The sequence below is a fragment of the Phyllostomus discolor genome, chromosome 4 (genome assembly GCF_004126475.2).
Source record: "Phyllostomus discolor isolate MPI-MPIP mPhyDis1 chromosome 4, mPhyDis1.pri.v3, whole genome shotgun sequence".
Taxonomy (NCBI): Eukaryota; Metazoa; Chordata; class Mammalia; order Chiroptera; family Phyllostomidae; genus Phyllostomus; species Phyllostomus discolor.
The window spans coordinates 176,538,882-176,561,727 of record NC_040906.2 but is presented as its reverse complement, the minus strand read 5'-3'; positions in this window follow the sequence as shown (position 1 = coordinate 176,561,727).

Below are 22,846 nucleotides of genomic sequence, written 5' to 3'. Positions count from 1 at the left end.
CATTATTATTAGGAATCATAACAGAGTCTGTCAATTTTTTCCTCATGCTTATGGTAAATAATTTCTTTATAGTTTCCCTTGTCTGCCAAGTAGCAACTCAGAGCTCTGACTTTTCATGTCTTCTCTAAGTATGTATGAATTATTATAGTCAGTAGTTTGAGTGAGTAGTTGATATGCATTTACTTCAGAAGTACTCAGAAGAGTTATTTTACCCCAGTGATGAATAAAGAGACATACTCTGCCTGTTTGTTAATAATGACCCTAATTTATTCTGATTAGCCTTAAGGTTTTGAATGAGTCAGCTGGCTGAATTGTGTGAAATGGTGGGTGGTAGAGCAGGAAGTCTGATGCTGACATACTTAATTGTAGGGGTTCATGCCTCATTGTAAACATTCCCATGATCACATCCATTCTGCCTTTATGCCTCAAGGTCTCCTAGAACTGCATGTGTACTTTTTATATATTACTTTGTGATAAAAAGTGTATCCGAAGAGAAGGTGTTACTGTACTACAGAAATGTTCACCTAAAACTTGCCAAGCAATGTAGGCAAAAGTGAAGGCCCTAAATGGTCGTGCCAACAAAAATCAACACCAAATCTCATAAATGCTTCTTTCAATAAATTAAGAAATCTTGTCAGTTTAGCTGATTTACTTTCTGTTGTGTCTTTACTTCAGCTTTTACTACCCCCTTTTTCTATTTAATCCCCTCCTGAGGGTATATTTTATTGATTTTAGTGAGAGGAAGAGAGGGAGGCGGGGAGAAAGAGAGAAAGAGAGATATCATTGTGAAGGAGAAACATTGATTGGTTGTTTCTCTACTCACTCTGCCCGGATCAAACTTGCAACCTTTCAGTGTATAAGACGACACTCCAACCAACTGAACCACCAGACTGGGACATTCCTACCCCCTTTTTACTATTTTAGACTTTTCAAAATTCTTTAACATTGCTGACCATTCTTTTCCTATGTATTGATTGTGTTGATAAATAAATTATACATAAATTTAAAAAATCAGGAGCTAAATAGATATTTCCCTGGGAAATGTAATTTTAGAAACATATGTTGATGTCTATATTTCACTAATTCTTCATCAAGTAAAGTTTAGAGATAGAGGTAATATTTTCTCATTTTATATACAACCATTAAAGATAAATTCATTCTGAATTAAGCTGTAGTTCTGCTTTAATCATTGGTATACATGGCCTTCATTTTATTAGGCTTTGTTAGTCTGATTCATTCACAGATTTTTTAAAATTTAAAGTTCTTACCAAAGCAATTTTTATTTCTGTAAAAAATAAATGCTTAGTTTAATAACAAGTTATAGCAGTTTCTGTTACCAAAATGACTTTGGAGTTAAACATAATTAGAATCAGACAAAATGTATACTCTATAATCAATTTTAGGGGTGCTATTGAGCTACATCATTACAACATCAAGATTTTACTTTCAAACTGTTTCTCAGAGTAGTTTTCTATCCACAATCCAGCATTTGGAACAAACCCCAAGGCAAGCTCTGGTCTTCACCTAGGTAGGGAAGTGACTGGGATCAAGAGAGGCTGAGCAGACCTGTGTTTTCTCTCTCATTGTCTCAATTTGTCAGGGTTTATGGCTCCTCATGAAAATTCACCAGCTGGGTTCTAATGTTTCATTTTGCTGGTTATTAGCAGAAATATTTATTTTAAAAAACCTCAGGTATTATTCATATGGAATATTGCATCCTAAAAGCCAGAATAAGGTGTGGCAGAAAGAACACAGATGGGAGTCTGGAAACCTAGGTTGCCGTTTGGTTTCCACTGAAACGGTGTGATTTAGAAAAAAATCCTCACGTCCTTAGTACAAATTAATAGAACATGAACTCCCATGAAACTGAGCTCTAAAATCTTATTCCAGAACTGAAAGTTTCACAATAAATCAATAAGCAAATAGGTTGAAAAGTCACTTATGAATTTTAGGAAGGATTTCAAATTACAAGGCTGTTCCTAAAAATCACAGGTATACTGAAAAGGACAAAACAAGGAAGTAGCAAGGAGAACCAAGTAAAAATTTCTCAAGACTATCAGAAATATGCATAATTTCTTCATTTTCCACATCTAAGCTTTGGTCACTTAGACAGACTATGGTCTAAAAGCCCATGCAGCTTTGATGTCAGAACTCGTTTAATTAAAAGCAGAAATGAGAAAAAAATAAATTTTAAAAATGGAGCAAAGGCTTTAATAACTTTCCCCTTGCTCCCCCACCTTCAATAAAGCCACACCAAAGACTTTTATTTAGTAAATTAGAAGTAAATAGTTGTACCTATTTCATTTTAAGCAAATGTCACTGAAGAGGATTTCATGCTACAAACTCAGTAGATGAAAACCTAAAGACCCTTTGTAGCATTTTTATCCTGGTCTGTCTTAATGTTCTCCTCACCTTTTTTTTTTAATTGCCTTAGTTCAAAAGCCAAACATCTAAATGGCAAACCATACAAATGATGTGCAATGATCATGTGATGAAAACTACAGGAGTCATTTTGGGCCAGTGGCTTTGGAATGAATATTCGCGCCTGTTAGGGGCTGTCTTGATGGTCACTCAGATTCTGCACCTAGCACATTGCTTGGTGCATGAGGAGGACCTAGTAAATGTGGAATTAAAGAACAAGCATTTCTAAACAGGCTTTATTGGGCTCAATTCTATCCCTGCTCTCTAGGCAAGGGGTCATTCATGTAAGTGGCAAACAGGGGTTATAGGAAGAGTTCTTTTAATCTGTTGCTGTTCTTTGCTCGCTCCAAACTCTCCAATAGCTCTGATGAAAATGTTGCTCTCTGCACCTTTCCAGACCATGTATTCCTGGAATCTCTACTTTACCAATATTACTCAGAAGATAAAGTATCTAAAATAATAAGTCCTCTGACCAGAATGTCTCTTATCCGACCCACAACTTGAGCTAAATATTCAAACCTCAAAGCCCACAGAATTTTAAAATGTGGGGCTGCTGGTCCTAAACATTTTGTGACTTTTAAGGTCTTGCTTGTGCTTTAAAAAATTCTATGTATTTGTATAAATCAATATTCTATAGATGCTTGTTGGATAAATGACTTTAAGTGTACACTGTAAATTGTTTGGGGAAGATTTCATAATAAAATTTGGTTGGTTTCCACAAACCCTAAATATTTTGTAGCTCATTTAAATGTATTGTTATTCTCAAACTGAAACTCTTTTACCTCATGCCATATCAGATACAGTTCCGTGAGTTTACCTCCAGGAGAAAGAATTTCTTGTCAAACACAAAGATAGGGAGCAGAGGGAAAGAGGTGGAGTTTCCTCACAGAAATTAGCTGCCGATGTGCTGCGTCCATTATGAACCCTCGCTTTCCATCAAGTCGGAATGCTAGGGTTCAGCAGCCGAGTTGTATTGAAGACCAAACAAAATAAGCTGCTTTAACAGGCTGTGATCTGTCTTTTCATTTCCTGTAGGTGGTGAGCTCCTGAGTGGTACTAATTACCAAAGTCTCTGATTAGAGGCAATTGGTTTCCTTCCTGACACAGCAAATGTCAGAAAGCAAACTGCCTCTGGATGGCCCTAAGTCTATAGCTCCTTTGTGAGGATTCCAGTTACTTCTGAGATGGTGAGAACTAGCATATATTTTACTTTAGAAATTCTTGAAGTTCCTTACTGGAGCTTATTTTCTTTTATTTTTTAATTATTTTATTATTATTTATTTATTTATTTTTAGAGGGGGAAGTGAGGGAGAAAGAGAGAGAGAAACATCAATGTGCAGTTGCTGGGGGGTCATGGCCTGCAACCCAGGCATGTACCCTGACTGGGAATCGAACCTGCGACAGTTTGGTTAGCAGCCCGTGCTCAATCCACTGAGCTACGCCAGCCAGGGCCATGGAACTTATTTTCAAATAGATCAACAGTTTGTTTTATATTCACAATCAAATAGATTCAATCACCCCTAATTCTAATTCACTAATTTTTAATTAATCGTATTTTGTGTTATAATTAACAAGAAAATTATATTTAATTTGATCATATTTTTATGGAAAACATTATTTCATAGTTCTGTGATGTCCTAATTAAATTAAAAGGTTTACATTGGGCATAACATTTGTTGAAGAAGTTTAAAAAGAAAAAGTACATATAAAGAAAATGTTTATACTCTATTTTTTATTTTCAGATGGAGTTATCATTTACGTGTAATTTTTCCCCTATGCAAATCCAAAGATAAACTTCTTAGGATTGTTAGAGTGTTGGAAAATAACTTTTAATAGTAGATAAATTTATAATTGTTTGGCATTTAATGTTTTCAGCAGATGTTCTAAATAAATAAATACTAGTAATTAATGTTATTATTAACTTATAAAATAGCACCTAAATAGAGGGGGTGAACATTGAATAGGATTTGAATAAAGAACTGTAAGGTCAGTGTCACAGAACTTCAGACTGGATGTGTAACTTAAAAACCTTCCATTTCAACTCCAGAGTTTTACAGGTGAGAAAATTCAGTTTCAAAAACTAAACTGTCTCAAGCAAAGCCACAATTAGTGCCGTAGTTGAGGTAACAATCTGTGTCCTCTACTTTGAATTCACTATCTGTCTCAGCTTTTTTAAAATATGCCAACTGAAAAACAAAAGTGCCTATGTGTATTGAACTATTTCTATAATTAATCATTTAAATAGTACCATGTTAAACCTTGACATACAGAATTATACTAGAACATATTTGATATAATGCTATACATTTTATAGATCATGTTCAATTATACACATAGAATTGGGACAATATAGAAAATAGAGAAAGAGAAAACATTCACAATTTCCATCATCATAATACACACTTTGCAGTTTTTTCTTGTAGTACTTATTTATGCTTACATGTTTTCTGAAGTTGTAATGATGAGGTAATATGATTTTTGTTCTGTTTTATTCAATTACCATTATATCATGACATTTTCATGTTATTGCATAATGTTTATAATAATTACTTTAGCAACTACATAATATTTCATTGACTTGCTTTGATATTTATACAGCCATTTCCCTCTTGTTGAGCAATTAGGTCATCTCTAATGTTACTATAAATAACACTGCAGTGAATTTTTCATGCACATTGTTTTTGTATATTATTTTTCTTTTAATTAGTTTTCTATGAATAAATTATTAGATACTGAATTTTAACCAGGTGTGAATATTTAGATATCAATTGGGCTCATAAGTACATTTTGCAAAATTCCTTTCCAAGAAAATTACATCCCAGAACTAAAGAATAAAGTCATATAGACTGCTGTGATTAAATAGCACACCTTTTCTTCCCATGAACCATAACAACAATAGACAAGCCACAAGTAAGACTGGCCTTGTGTACAGAAGGGTGTCAAGAAGTTTGCAAGGATAACTTATAGGACATGCATGACCCCCAGTAGTTTCTCTTAAAATTTCCCTAATTTGACCCTTGGTAATCTTTTCTGAAGTTTCCGACAATGAAAATTTTCAGTCAGTGCCTTGTTGAGAACAAGGCTTTTAATAGAGTTAAAACATTTCTATACTTAAGAAAGGTAAAGCATTCGCTAATGCGTATGCAGCATCTAGTTTATATGATTAAATTCAATTACCAATCATAAACTGTTAGAGAACAAAAACTTAATGCTTAAAATAAGTATTTTTGCCTGCTGAATGGAAGAAAATAGAGAACTAGACTTAAATCTCTCACACATCATAAACATGTGTTGTTTACATGCAATTACACACACAAATTTGTCAATGAACAGTCCATGCTTTTCTCATTTCACAAGTTCTTTAAGACCCAGGCTTGGGACTCACAGGGTTGTGGTGATTTAGTTTGTCATTATTGCTCAGCATTTCTTTTCCTGGTTTATTTAGCTGTAAGCTATCATTTACTGAAGATCTGCTCTGTCCAGGCACTTTCTTAGGTGCCTTTGTTCGGGCTCTCATTTAACCCTCACAACTCTATACAATACCATTTATTTCTCTCTTTTATATATGTGGAAATTAAAGCCCAGAATTTTTTTTTTATTTCCATGAAAACATGAGTTCTGAATTCTGAGGTGGCAGAGTCAAGATTCACTCTTTTCTGGTTTATACCACTCTGTGTGAAGTACCTCTCAGTGTGGCTCGGCCAATGCAACTGGGGATTTCTACTGTGGTGTGTTAATAACGTTTTTGGGACATCTCGGCTCTCTAGAATTACCCTTAAGTGAATACTTTTTCTCAAGAGTGTCAGTCACACTGGGCATTTACTCTGCTGTTAAATATGTATCCAGAAAAATATAACAGGAAACCACAATAGTCACCCAAAACGAACTCTGCAATGTGTTATGAAATGGTATTTGTTGCACTCAGTCTTCATGACTAAAATGCACTAAAGTCATGACAGGTATTACGATCGTGTTGTTAGTTGGATCTCAGCAACATCAATTCATATTTTAACAACCACTGTGATTTATTTCTTTAGATAAATTTCCACTAAAAACTAAGGATGAAGTCTCATGCCTGAAATATCTCCAAATATAATTTCTAAAATTAATTAAATCTGTTAAACTGTTTGAATTTAGACATTTCAGAGAAGAAAATGAATGTAATGAGAATGTACCTGTGTTATAGCTTAATCACTTCAGACATAAGGACTCTTTTCCTCAAGTAATTAAGCTGATCTCTCAGCAAATCATTTAAAATTACTCACAGGAATTTAAGTATATACTATTAGTTGGAATGATCTTGGTACAGAATTAAGAAAAAGCTTCCTTTCACTTTTTTGAGAAATTTACCCCATGAAAGATTAGCTGAATTCTAAGCTTTTAAAGTTTGAAGATGAATTCAACCACAAATTTAAACTTGAGAGGAAAATACTTTAAATTTGTAATGCATATACTATCATTAAATATTAAATATTAAAAAGTCACATATTTAAAAACTCAAAAGAAAATAACTTTATGTCTATTACAGGCAAAAGGATACTGGCCATAAGTAAATCTTGAACTTTTAACTGTGAAGAAGGAAATTTTATTACATATTCAGGCTGCCTTTACATAAATAGTTAAACTCTATGTAGTTACAAGTATACTTCCACGATGAGTTAAGTCCTATGAAAGAAAAAGTACATGATTCCATGTAGGTACACTCAAAATTTGCTTATAAATAGTTTGGCTCTTAAACATAATTTCTCACAGAAAAATATTTCAAATTATAGCCTCTCCCCACCTGAAACTCACTGAATGTATAATTAAATTGAACTGTAGTAATTACATTTGAGACAGAGCTCAGAGTTCAGAGAGGAAGGAGAAAGAAAACACACACTTATTTCTTTCCTGGCTATAGGGTTGGCTGTGAATAAAATTTTGGCATAGGCAATGCATGTTGTGAATCTTTTGACTTCTTTATAATTATTCTTTTCTCCCCCGAATGTTGCCTGCTGCTCTTTTTGAGTGTTCTCAGTTATATTCACTTTCTGTTTTAAACTATGCTTATTGACAAACACCAGCCTTCCTCCCCAAATACTCTGTGACTCTGAATAATTTCCCTCCCTTCTAGTCCTACTACAGTGCCTTGCTAGTAAACACACCGAATAATTATTCATTGAAAAAATGAATAAAATATGGAACACAGAAACTTTTTAAAAATATGTGGCTTTAACTGATCCTTTATTTTATAACCTCTCTCCTTTCCCTATATTTACATCCTCAGCTATTTCTAAGTTTCATGTAGCTGTTGTTCTGCACAACAGCACCTTTGGAGGCAGGAGCTTGAGTTCCACAACTGTGATAAAGATAGTGTGGGAGGGTGGTGATGCAGACATTTTAGTCACACCTTCAGATTCAGTGTTGATGGAAGGCTCACCATATTTTTAAATAATGAGGCTATTTTAAATAGTGAGGCTGCGTGACTCAAAAGACCATTATAAATCATGATGAAACAAGGTAGGCACACAGCTGTCACGTGATACAGCAATGCTAGGCTTGCTTCACATGTGATGGCACCGTAGAACAGTCATATCTCTGTCCTATCCGACATGCAGATAGCTGTGATAAAACAACGCAGCTACAGGGCTCCTGCCCTGTAACTGTAGTTTGCCACCCAAAACGCTCAATACTGAATGCGCCTCCTGAGGTTGTTCGTGAGACAGCTGCCTCCTTAGGCCTTGCCTGAGCTACATACCTATCTCATTACTAAGCTGCTTTTGGTTGGAAACCCATGCACATGCTCTTGTATGGTCAAAAGGAGACTTCCTCTGAACACAACTCACTCAAGGCTCCACATGGGCACACGGCAGGCTGCTGGCCAAAATGTGCCCACTAAGTCCCGGACAAATGAATCATGGATCTAGGTGACTAGTGAGACAAATGTTTACCATGGAATGGTAACAAAAAGTCTGGGCTTTTTGCCATTTAGGACAGAAAGAGAAGCATATAAACTTTCCTGTCCTTTCCTGGAGAGAACTCCAAGAAGGTAGAGTGGACTTGATTCAGACTTTGGATAGGTACATTGACAAAACAAAGGTAAAGCTTTTTATAAGTTCACAAGAAAATACATATATATTTATGTGCAATAAGTTTTCATGTATATTATATATAAAAGTGATTTTCCATCTTATGATGGCTGATTTACTGTACTATGAAAGAGTAGGATGATATTATTAAAATTTAGCTCTTTTCTGTCACATCCTTTCATTGTTTGAGACTATGAGGAAGCACTTTGTGTTAGTACTCACTGAGTATCACAAGTTAAGTCTGAATAAGGTAATATTTATTACAGAGTAGATTTCAGTTGCAGCTGTGTCAGTGACTATGTGACTTTTAGCTAGTTACTTAATATCTCCCTCTGTGTTATGATCATTGCAATTTAACAGTATGTGTTAAGTACTTACAACAATAACTGAACAGATTAAATTTTCAATATATGTTACTCGAAGATTATTTGTTTACTAATGTTTTTCCTAAAATTACTACTATGATAAACATCCAACAAAAGCATTATGGCCAAAGAGCCAAAAATATACACTAATAACATTATGGCCTACTAAACTAGTTTTGTTTGTTCGTCTAAGGAAATTGTTTAGGAAGAAGAATTTTCAATTAACCATTTGTCTATTGTTGATCTTTTCTTGAATTAAGACTTTATTCTACTTTGTATTTTGTCAGCTCTTATTACTGTGTCTGGTGAATAAAATGTTACTTCAGAAAACAGAGATAAGACAAATAAGAGCTCAAAGACAATGGAATGCACAGTATAGTAATATATACTACTCTACAGAGAGAGAATTAAAAACAAAAAATTTTAGGATGTTTATGAGTAACTTGTTATTGATATTTTATATATATGTATACACACACACACACACACACACATATGTAGATGTAGCTGACCCTAGTCTCTAAGATGACATGTATAACCTACATATGCTCATCCTGCTTTTTGGGTAGTGGAACAATTTTGCTTCAACTGCAGTTTGCTTCTATTTGGCTCTCTGGCAAGCTGACAGCTGTGTAGTTACTCCATGTTCAGCACACAGACACTTTGCAGGTTCTCTACAATCTTCATTCAATTGTTTATGGAGCAACTAAGAACATCCAAATATGTTTAGTTATATATACTGGAAATGCACCAGGAAGTTTCCCACTGTGCAGAAGTGGTTAATTAAATGAGAAAATTAACCATTGGTCAATGGAAAGTTCACAGCTATTTTAAAAATATTACTTGGGACTCATCTCTCTATGCAAAGGGTATTTGTAGAAAAGGCCAGGGGAACTGAAGTGATTTGGATTACTTATGACACAAGGTTCTGACACTCATTCTCCAAGATTGTTAATAGTTTTCCAAGTTCAAGTCTGAGTGGTGAAGGAAAGAAAAGACATGAAATTTTGGAAACTTACTTCACAAGAGACTCTTTTTAGATACTCTAAAAATATCTGTGGGACCTCATATAAAATTTCCATGTAAGGTCTTCTTCCTTTAGGACTTCTTTTTGTAATCCAAATCTCAAGTTTAACCACATTGTGAGCTAGAGAAGAAAGAGTTAGGAAAAGAGGGCTAGGAGTTGGCTGTTATCAAAAAACCCCTTCAGTAACATACCTGCTTGTTCTTAAAACTGCTAGACATTTATAAAGGATTTTTATTATTTATAAGATTAATCTTGGTTTGAATGGGAATATCAGCAGAATGGCAGAATAAAAAACCCTAAACCTTCCTTCTCAAGTAGATACACAGATGCAACAACAATACACAAACCAAATTCCTTTGTGAGAAATCCAAACACCATTTAAGTAGTCCCTTCTCTCCAAATAAGACTGAAGCCAGCCATATCAAAGCTGGCAGAAAAACTCATGGTACTCACTAACCAGAGCTCTTCCCTGTTATATACTGCAGCACAACTGAAGAAATTCCCAATCCTCAGCTTCCACTGGGGACGGAAAGAGAAGACTTGAACGTACATCTAACATTCAGACTTTTGGTAGTGTAGCAGTGGGGAGTGGGAAATGCAGCTACCAGAGGGATTGGTTTCTGTCTTGTTTGAATCTAACACTGACAGGAAAGGATGCAGTTCGGTGGCCATTATAGACAAAAATGAAGGTTTGAACTAGTACCCACTCGCTTGAGATTGCCCCACCTCCCAGCTCAGCATTGACTGAGTGGGAGAAAACCCCCAACTCCTAGCTTCTCTCCCTGGAGAAGGGAACTATGTTGGATCATATGCCCAACAATTTGGTTTTTGGAGGCAGAGAGGGTAGGGTGGCTGCTTGGGGGACTGGTTTCTGTCTCATTTGGCTTAAAGTGCCAACAGGCCCTGGGATATTCTAAATACCTGAGGGTCTTTAAGAACAAAAAGAGCCAGGCAATTTATGGAAGTTCAGAACACTGGCAGCACCATAGACAGACACTGGAGAGGAAAGGGGATAATGAACATTGAAGAAAGAATCTGCAAAACACTTCTAATTGGAAATTTAAATGCAAAGGTCCAGGTAAATACAGATAATAAGTACACAGAAAACTTTGGGAGCCACACAGAATCTGTAGCCAAGCTAATTGGTGAAGGTCTTTTCTGTATGAAGCCAGTCCAAAAAAGAGTACAGGCAGTGGTTATTTTTCAAAGATATTCAGATCACAGTGCAAAGTATCAAGCCATATAAATGATGGAACGTGGTACAACCAAAGGAACAAAATAAATCTCTAGAAACTGACTCTAAAGAAACAGAGGTAGTTGAATTATTTGACAAAGAATTTTAAATAACCATCATAAAGATGCTAAATGATCTCAGGAAAACAATGTATCAATAAAATTATAATAACCACAAAGAGGCAGATAATCTCAAAGAGAACTAAACAAAAAATTTTGAAATGAAGAATACAATAATTGAATTGAAAAACTTACAGGAGAAGTGTAACAGCAGACTTGATTAAGAGGAAAGAATCAGTAAACATGAAGATAGAGCATTTGGTATTATTCAGTCAAAAGGGCATAAAATGAAGAGGAACGAAAAAGCCTCAGGGACTTATGGGTCACCATTAAGCAGACTAATATATGTGTTATGGAAGTTGTAAAAAAATAGAGAGAAAGAAAGAGGAAGAAATTATTATTATTATTAAAGAAATTATTATTATTATTATTGTTGTTGTTGTTGTTATTAAAGAAATAAAGGTTAAAAACTCCCCAAATCTGGGACAGAAAGTAGACATCCAGATTCCAGAATCCTAACATATTCCAATTCCGATGAACTTAAAGATCACACTGAGACACATTAGAGTCAAATTGTCAAAAGTAAATGACGAAAAGAGAATTTTGAAAACAGCAAGAGAAAAAATGATTTGTTATATAAGAAGGAGTCGCCATGAAACTAGAAGAGGATTTCTCAGCAGAAACCTGGTAAATCAGAAGGGAATGGGATAATATATTCAAGGATTGGTGGGGAGGTGGGACTCTGCCAACCAAGAATACTATATTTGGCAAAACTGTCCTTGAAAATGAAAGAGACTCACCCAGTCAAACAAAAGCTGAGGGGGTTCATCACCACTAGACCCACCTTACAAGAAATACTAAAAAGATTCCTTCAAGTTGAAACAAATGAACCCTAGAAAGCAACATGAAAATATGAGATAAAAAAGCTTGCTGGTAAAGGTATATCCATATGGACAAACTCAGAATACTGTAATAGTGGTGTGTAAATCACATTTAACTCTGATGAAAAATTTTTAAGTATAAAAGTAGCTATGACTACAAAAGTATGCTAATGTATACAAAATATAGATATGTCATTTGTTACACCAAGAACATATAGTATGTGGTGGAAGAAGTAAAAGAGTAGAATTTTTGTAAGCAGTTGAAGTTATTAGCTTAAATAGGTTGCTATAAAATTAGAAAGCAATCAAAGCATGTCATTAAAAAAGGAACAAAAAGGCAGCAAGAGATAAAAAGGGACAAAAAACTAGAAGAGATACAGAAAATAATAAAATGTTGATGATAAGATCTTACTCCTATGAGTAATTACTTTGAATGTGACTGAACTCCCCAAACAAAGATAAAAATTCATGGATGAATGGACAAAAAAAAACAATTAAGATCCAATGCTATGCTGTCTATAAGATACTCACTTTAGATTTAAGGATATATATAGGCTGAAAGTGAAAAGATAGAAAAAAACTATTCCATCAAATAGCATGCAAAAGATTAAAGATGGCCATATATACACTAGAAAAAAAAACATAGACTTTAAGTCAAAAATTCTGATAAGACACAAAGAAACATAGTTTATAATGATAAAAGGATCAATTCACCATGAGGATATAGCAGTTATAAATATATAAGACCCAATATTAGTGCACCCAACCATAAAAAGCAAACAAGAGAACTTAGAGAAATGGACAGCAATATAATACAATAAAGTGCCTCTAATGATGGGGATTTGTTCTGAGAAATGCATCATTAAATGAATTCCTCATTGCGTGAACATCATAGAGTGTACTTACACTAACCTGGATGGTATAGCCTATTACACACTTAGGTTATGTGGTACAACCAACATTGCCTTTGTACAGTATGTTACTATGCAAACAACATGTGATTATATGAAACACAAGAGGAAATGATGCAAAGAGATATAGTAAATACTAGAAGTGTGAGGCTGCTTCTGGCATAACATGGCATACTGTATTAAAGAAAACTATTTGATGGGTAGAAAGAGTAAACTCTAAAATAAAAATAAAAAGTACACTATAGTACATACATACAATAATAATATAGTCACTTATTGTCATTATCAACTATTAAGTACTGTATGTAATTGTATTTGCTATACTTTTATAAAACTGGCAGTGTAGTGGGTTTGTTTATACCAGCATCACCACAGACATGTCAGTAATATGTTATGCTTATGGCATTACGGCAGCTGCTATATCACTAAGCAATAGGAAATTTTCAGCTCCATTGCAACCTATAGGACCAATTCCATATATGTAGCTTGCTGTTGACCAAAATGTCATTGTGTAGCACATGACTATAATAGCAGGAAATTTTCATATCCCACTCTCAATAATAAATAAAATAACCAGACAATGATCAATATTGAAACAGAAGGCTTGAATAACAGTATGAGGGGAGACCCCCCAAAAAGTTATTTTCTGGAGGGTGGGGCCCTTGTAGTACAGGCTTCCCCTTTAAGATGAGTGTTCTAGGAACCCATCTGTGTCAGTGTACCTGCTGATGTTGTTGTGAGAGCATGTTCAGCTTCAGTTAATATTTTTGGAAGACTCTTTCAAGGTTGTTTGCCCATTATATGATAATGTAGCTGCTCACACAGCACTGAGTGTTCAGCAGTTTTTGACCAAAAATAGCATGCCCCCTCATGCTCCCCCTCCTTATTCACCTGATCTCACCTTGAGCAACTTTTTTTTTGTTTCTCCAGATGAAAAACGTCCTCAAAGGGGAACATTTTGCTGATGTGGAAGAGGTAAAACAAAAAAAACGGCGGAAGCACTAAAAGACATCAAAATTGATGAGTTCAAAAGCTATTTTGAGCAGTGGAATAAAAGTCTCGGTAGGTACATTGCATCAAATAGAGAGTACTTTGAATGTGTCTAAAGTTTAAACATGTAAGAATAAATACACAAATTTTTAATGAGTAAATTCTGGGATTTTGGGTCTGCACCCCACTTATGGTCAAATGGACCTAACAGACATATAAAACACTTTGCCCAACAGCAGGAGAGTACTCTTTCTTATCCAGAAATGTTACCCAGGATAGATCACATTTTTAGTCACAAAAAAATCTTAACAAATTTAATAAGTTTGAAATCATACCAAATATTTTTTTCAACCATAAGGGAATTATACCAGAAATCAACAGCAGAAGAAAATTGAATACTTTACAAATATGTAGAAACTAAATAGCACATTCCTGAACAACCCATGGGTTATGGAGAAATCAAAAGGGAAATTAGAAAATATCTTGAGATGGACAAAAACAAAAATATAACACACCCAAAGTTAAGGGGTACAGCAAAAGTAGGACTAAGAAGGAAGTTTATAGTGGTAAACATAGGAAAAGAGGAGAAAGATCTCAGGCACCTCATTTTATACTTCAAGTAACTAGAAAAAGAAGAACAAACATAGCTCCAAGTTAGTAGCTGGAAGGAAATAATAAAGATTAGAGAATAAATAAATGAAAAAAAAGACTAGAAAAACAATAGAAAAAATCAAATGAACTGAGTCATTTTTGTAAAGATTAACAAAATTGGTAAGCCCTTAGACAAAGAAAAAAGAACAAGACCTTAAATAAATAAAATTAGAAATGATTGAGGAGACATTATAGTTGATGCAACAGAAATAAAAACAACATAAGAAACTCTGATGAACAATTATACACCAACACATCAGAAAATCTAGAAGAAATGGATAAATTCCTAGAAACACATAGCCTGCAAAGACAGAATCATGAAGAAATAGAAAATCTGAAAAGATCTATAACTAGTAGAGATTGAATCAGTAACAAAAAATCTCCCAACAAGGGAAACCCCAGGATGAGATAGTTCCACCGGTGAATTCTACCAAATAATTAAAGAGTTAATGTCTATTCTTTTCAAATCCTTCCAAATAACTGAAGGATTTCAGATATTCCAAATAACTGAAGAGGAGGTAACACTTCCAAACTCAATTTCATAATGTTAGCATTGCTCTGACACCAAAGGCAAACAAAAACACCACAGGAGAACTACAGACCGATATCCCTGATGAAATAGATGCAAAATTCCTGAACAAAAGTTTAGCAAACCAAATTCAACAGCATATGAAAAGGATCATAAACCATTACCAAGTGAGATTTTTCCCTGGAGTGCAAGGCAATTTAACATATAAGAATCAGTCAATGTGATAAACCACATTAGCAAAATTGAAGAATAAAAATCACATAACCATTTCAATGAATGCAGAAAAAAGCATTTGCAAAATTTAGCACCCTTTTATCATAAAAAATAGTGAACATGTAGGGGTAAGAGAAAATTACCTCAATATAATAAAGACTATACACATATGAAAATTGACAGTGTGCATTGTAGTAAGCAGTGAAAAACTAGGGGCTTTTCTACTAAGATCACAAACAAGTTACCTGTAAAAAAAACTACAGTGATGTATATTTCTATTTCAAACTTCTGAGATCAGAATATATCATTTACAAATGATATCTACTAGAGGTTATTGGACTTTGATCAAAAGTCACAGCTATACTAAAAATATAACAATATTTTAGCTTAAGCAACAGCTTTGAAAAATAATTTTTGGAAAGCTATTAAATAGTAATAATGCCCACATGTCATGCACTTTGAATATAACACATTTGCAACAGCCATATAAGGAAGCTATTTTATCCCCACATTAAAAATGAAGAAATTGAAACCTAAAGAAGTTAGGCTGCATCTGTTCAAAACCAACAGCCTAGTAAACTGTAGGCCTGAGATGGAAAGCTCCTCTGTCTATGGGAAGAGATTGCCATCCCTAATCTCTGTAAAACTCAAGGAGATATAAATCAGTGAATCTAATGGATATAACGCAATGAGAAGTATTAAGCTGGATGGCTTAATGCCTCCTGCATGATTATTTCCATGTGATCTGCTCATTTGACCTCCTGGTTTAGAGCTTTTAAAATGAAGAGCAAAAAGGAAAAAGGACTCATGGACATGGACAATAGCGTAGTGATTGTTGGGAGGAAGGGTTTATGGGGGGACTAAATGCTGATGGAAAAAATACAATAAAGATTAAATAAAAAAATAAAATAGAACAAGTATGTAAAAGGATAAGTGGTAACCATGGTGACTTCCATTTAAAGATAAGCCAGTCAGAGAAAGACAGGTACCATATGATTTCACTTATATATGGAGTCTAATGAACAAAATAAACAAACAAAATAGAAACAGATTTAGAGATCCAAAGAACACACTGACAGCTATCAAAGGGGAGGATTGGGGGCCTGGGTGAAAAAAAAGTGACGGGATTAAGCACAGGTGAAAAACAAACAAACGAAAAACCCCACAAAACCTCTTAGACACAAACAGCTGTATGATGATTACCAGAGGGAAGGGGGAGTGGGGACACACAGAAGAGGGTAAAGGAAGATAAATGGTGATGGAAGGAGAGTTAACTTGGGGTGGTGAACACACAATAATATACACAGATGATGTATTACAGAATTGCACACCTGAAACCTATATCATTTTATTAACCAACGGCACCCAAATAATTCAATATTTTTAAATTATAACATATTGAACATAAAAAATGTCATCTTAAAAACTCATTAAAATGAAAAAATTCATCTTCATTCATCTTCATTCATCTTAAAAACTCATTAAAATAAAAAATAGAGCTTACTAAATGGAATCTACAAGGTCAAAGGGAAATGGAAATGATCTATAAGACAATGATATGGAAATGGAAATGATATATATGACAATTTAAAAGTTCAAAAGTGGCCAAAAACAACAAGAAGAAATTTTCTGAAACTAAAAGATATGATTGTAGAAATTTCAAATCTAATATAAAGAATGGAAGACAAAGCCCTGGCTGGCATAGCTCAGTGGATTGAACGCGGGCTGCGAACCAAAGTGTCACAGGTTCAATTCCCAGCCAGGGTACATGCCTGGGTTGCAGGCCATAACCCCCAGCAATTGCACATTGATGTTTCTCTCTCTCTCCCTCTCTATCTCCCTCCCTTCCCTCTCTAAAAATAAATAAATAAAATATTTAAAAAAAAAGAATGGAAGACAAGAATGGGATTGGTGAGAACAAGAAGGAGAAAAATAAAATAATTAATAGAAAAAGAAAATATAATTGTAATAGTAATCCAGAAGTTTCAATATTTTAAAAGCAATATTTAAGGAAAGAACAGAGACTATCAAGTAGAAGAAATCATAAGGTAAATAATTTAAGACAATTTTGCAAAATTGAAAGGGGCCTGTAAGTACCCAGCACAGTCCTGATAATGGACATCACAAAGGTCCACTCTTGTGAAATTCAGAACATAAGGAAGCTCTGATAAGCATCTGAAAATAAAACAAAATGGATTACATATAAAGGATCTAGATTAAGAATGGCTTTAGACATTTTTAATTGCTATGCCAGAAACGAGGTGAAGATGAAGCAACACCTTTGAAATTTGAGTAACAATTATAATCAACCTAGAATTGCATGGCCCAACAAATTACCAATTTATCAGTTTGAGAGTATGAATATTTTCAAATTAGTAAGATCTCAAAAATGTCAATCTTATATACCTTCTCAGAAAGTCATTAAGAGGTTGTCTCCACCACAATGAGTGAATAAATCTACGAAGAAGAAGAGGTGAAATCTAGAAAAGAGCAGATACACTCAAAGTGGAATACCCAGGATAACAGTGAAGGAGGAGACAATGACCACAGCAGTGGGCTGGGAAACCAGCCCAGACTAGAGCAGATCACAAAGCTATGGAGAAATGTGTTCTCGAAAACATATTGATAAAATGCTTGGTGGTTTGAACATTTAAAAAGAAGATATAGATAGCAGGGAGGGAATCTGAGAATAAATGCATTACAAGTGCATAGAAAACAAAGCAAATAAAAAAAGAAAAGTTTAAACTCCAAGGGAAAACAAAAAGTTGTGCAAGCAGTGAAGAGTAATCATATTATCTTATATAGTTTATCTGTAAAAAGCATTATATATATGCATACTCTTCATAATAATGAAAATATTTATTATTTATTTAGCCAAAGTTATGATGTAACTATGCTGAGAGGCTGGGGAAACAAAAAATAAAAGAGAAAGATATGGAGGGACACTAGCTAAAATTTCATTTTTTGCCAGCAGAAAGTTAATATATAATGCCTATAACTGAAAAACTATAACCAACATTAAATATGCTATTTAAATGAACAGGGGTAAGTAACAAGGAAAATATCCAAAAGACTACAAAGAAGTTGCTTCTGGGAAAGGTGAATGAGTTGGAATGAGGTAGACAGTGAGCCACCATTCAATAAAAATGATAGAAGAACTCTTGAACTATGTGCCTGTGTTATTTTGGTTTAGAAGAAATAAACTTATAATAACAACAGGATATTCATACCATTGAATTGGATTAATAGATATTTTCTATCCTAAAAGAATAAAACATTTTTGTGCAGAAGTGTCTAGCACTGGCCCAGTTGAAAGGAAACAAACAAGACATGGACCCTTGTTTCTGAAAAAGCAAATAGAGAGAAATGTTTCTGTACATTTCACTTTCTGTAAAGAGAAATGTCTTGTGCTAGACAGAGATGCTGGTATGCTTGGATATTTCTTATAACAGTATAACTCTTCTGGCCTAGTACTGCCTTTTCTGTTGCAGGAAAAGTTATTCCAAGTTGAGTGCTAAAGTCAAAAGCTGCAGCCCCACGCCTGCTGTTTTCAATTAGCATGCCAGTCCCGATGGCATGTCCGGCAGACTCCAGCAGACGGTGTTTTATTAGGGGCTGGTCATCTCCTCCTCCAAGCCACGTGAACAGCCTGCGGTTCAACATGCTTCCCTTGACCTTCCCGTCCCTCTGGAGTTGTGTGACCGCTGGAAGCTGAAACCACAGCTGTCTGCCACTTGACTCCCAGAGCTCAATTTTTTCTGCTCTTTCCTCTTGGGATACAGAGGAAACGCAAGTTGATGCACACGAAGTCTTTTTGCTGAAATGAAATAGTGCCTCTTCGTTGATCATGTCTGAAAATGGAATGAGCAAGCAGTTAGTTGCCTGGAAGAGATGTAGAAGGTGGTCCTGTGAGTGCGCAGCAGGGGTCAAGTGGGAAATTCTACTTTTCTCAGCCAACAGTCCAGTTCTACGTGGGAGGAGAGGGACTCTAGGTTCACAGGAGGGCAAGTTACTGGAAGGCTTGGCACATATGATTTTGAAGAAAAGTGCGCAGACCTGGAAATTAGCCTGAAGAAGAGAAGGTTGAGGGTGATTTAAAAAGGAACTCTGCAGCAGGAAATGTCATTATATTAGGAATGAGGACCAGATGTTCAGTCTCATCAGAACACAAAGCAGGGAGAAAAAATGACCTTATAGAATAAGGCAGAATTTCATGACAGTTGTTAAACACTGGAATGGGGTGTCCACAGTGGCTGTGGAATTCTCCATAAAAAGAAGACCTCTGTCTAACATGAACATGTATGTGTAGCTTTGCCTAAAGCAGAGAAGATTAAAGTATCTGGGAAGTCTGTTCCTGAGCTCTTTTATATCAGAGCCTTTCAGGCAAACAAGGTAAAAGAACTTTTGGAAGCCCCATTGATAGCCATCCCCTGGACCACTTGTGATAAGAACCTGCATAAACAATACAAAGTTAAATTTTCTTATTTTATCTCTTCATTTTTCTTTTCAGACCTCCACATATTTTTATAAACATGTTGATTATGGTGATAACAGGAGATCAGCAATGCTTCAATTTCTCCCTTTCACTCATAGATTTGTTCTCTTTTTGTGTTAGACAGGAGTTTATTAACTAAGATAACTAACTTCATGCCTTAGTCCTCAAGATAGGCTGAAAAATCTGCTTGAGCACTTTTTAAATATTCTGCAAGGGACAGCTGACAGAGTAACTTACAGGTTTGAATTAAATTTTTTCTAGCTTTTTTGAGATGTAATTGACAAATTTTAAGATATGAAAAGTGCATATTGTGGTTATTTGATATAGTATACATTGTCACAGAATTCCCACCATCTCGTTAATTAACACATCCATTACCTCACATTTGTATCTCTTTTTTTGTGTGACAAAATTTAAGTTGTATTCCCTTAGTGAATTTCAAGTACACAATACAATGTGAACCACTGTAGTCACCATGTTTTAGTTTAGATCCTCAGCCTTTATTCACCTAATAGTTGAACATTTGTGTCCTTTCACCAACCTCTCCCTAATCCCCCAACCCCCACTCCATGGCAACCACTTTTCTACTCTCTGTTTCTATGAGTTTATTTATTTAAATTCCACGTATAAATGATACCATGAAGTATTGTCTTTTTTTTAGAGATTTTATTTATTTACTTTTAGAGAGGGAAGGGAGGGAGAAAGAGAGTGAGAGGGAAACATCAATGTGCAGTTGCTGGGGGCCGTAGCCTGCAACCCAGGCATGTGCCCTGACTGGAAATCAAACCTGCGACACTTTGGTTCACAGCCCACACTCAATCCACTGAGCTACACCAGCCAGGAGTATTGCCTTTCTTTGTTGACTTATTTCACTTAGCAGAATGCCCCCAAGGATCCATCTTACTGTCACAAATGAAAGGATTTCCTTCTTTCCAGTGGATAAATAATATTGATATTTATATATACATATATGTACTTATATACATATATGCACACACACACATATATATTCCATCCTTTTTATACATTCATCCACTGATGGGCACTTAGGTTATTTCTAAATCTTGGCTATTGTTCATAATGCTGCAAAGAACATGGGAGTATAGATATCTCTTTGACGTTATGTTTTCATTTGCTTCGAATATATACCCAGAAGTGTGATTGCTGGGCCATATGGTAAATTTTTTTTAAGGAATACCCATACTGTTTTCCACAGTGGCTACACCAATTTGTATTCCCACCAAGAGTGCACAAGGATTCCCTTTTCTCCACATCTTTGAGAACATTTGTTATCTCTTGTTTCTTTGATGATAGGCATTCTAGCAAGGTGTCTATCTCATTTTGAGATATGTGCTTTTGATTTGTATTTCCCCAATGATTAGTGATGTTGAGCACCCTTTTGTGTACCTATTGGTCATTTTTATGTCATCTTTGAAAATGTCTGTTTAGTTCCTCTGCCTATTTTTAATCATTTTTTGCTATTAAGTTATATAAATTCTTTATATACTTTGGATATTAACTATTGATTGATATATGATTTACAAATAATTTCTCTAATTCTGTAGGTTGCCTTTAATTTTGTTGTGCAGAAATTTTTTTTATTTTTTTAGATGAGATTACAGTATGATCTAAATTTTTAATTCTTCTATTTGTTCTAATACTTAGTTGATAAGTGGTTTAACAAGCAAGTCCTTTAAAACATTTATTTACCTTTAAGACAGAAATATCCACAAGATCTCTATGTCATTTCATAGATATTTCAACAAGCAAACCAATAATAGTTTCTCAGTTTCACCTAGTTTCTCAGCCAATCTGTAGTTAGGATTAGTAGTTTTTAATTTGTATTTTCTATATTCCAAATTAAAGCTAATATTTTAATTAGCAAATGATCATAAAAAAGAGATTGATATCTAATTTCTACTAGTGACTTCACTGTTAGCTGATTAATGATCTCAGTTAGTAAGATAGCCATGCATTTTGGTCAGTTAAAATCATCTGTATATATTAATCAACTAAAATATGGCACAATTTTAGTGATTTTTAAATATTATTTGACAAAGAAAAATAAAGTCTGCAAATGTATAAACTAAACTGATATATATATAGGTTGTTTAGAATTACCTTCTGACTGTATAATGGCTAAATTTTCTTGTTGTGTGAGTTTCTTAGTGGTCATCTTCCACATGGTTACACAAGTACAGAATCACTGCACCACTTATCAAATCTTTTTAAATAAATGAATGAATTAATAAATGGATACAGAAATAAATAAATAAATAAATAAATAAGCAAACAAAACTTATAGGAATGGAAGTGTCTTGAAATCTGCCTGTTTTATCCATCCTTCTACTTCTAACAAAATTGAATTTAATTATCTCATAAGATGACTGGCTCTTTAGTTGTCCAGTAGTCAGTAAAAGAAATGAGGAGGTGAAGTTAAAATAAGAAATGTGAACAAATAATGTCACATTATTTGTGTCATAATGTTACCACAGGTAATTAACTAGTTACTCATATAAGGGAAGCAAGGGGAATTAGACATTGAGCTTAATAAACTGGTGGTAATGAGCTTGTTTTCTTCACCAGAAAGCTACAACTTCACACCCCAGGTGGATTACAGCATTGTCCCACCAAGGGGGTTAACACTCCTCTCTGCCCTCCTTGGTACCAGATTTTGGGGGTGGAGGTGGGGGAAGGAGTTGTGGGCAGAGTGAGGTGTTTGACCAAAGCAGCCAAACCCTAACTATGGGATGTGGACTCAACCAAAGGCCATGAAAGCTTGGGGAGCTGATTAGTTCCTTTGAAAAAGCACCTGGTCTATCCCAAATACATAATCTCAAGGAAACAAAGAACCCTGTCTTTCCCTCTCTTCTCTCTGTCTCTCTGTCTCTGTCTCTGTCTCTCCCTCTTTCTCTCATGGGCTGGGCTGGCCCTGTGTGTTCATGCACTGAGGAGCATGTAAACATGCGGGTCTAGCAGCTACTGGGCCAGTAGTAGGTAGC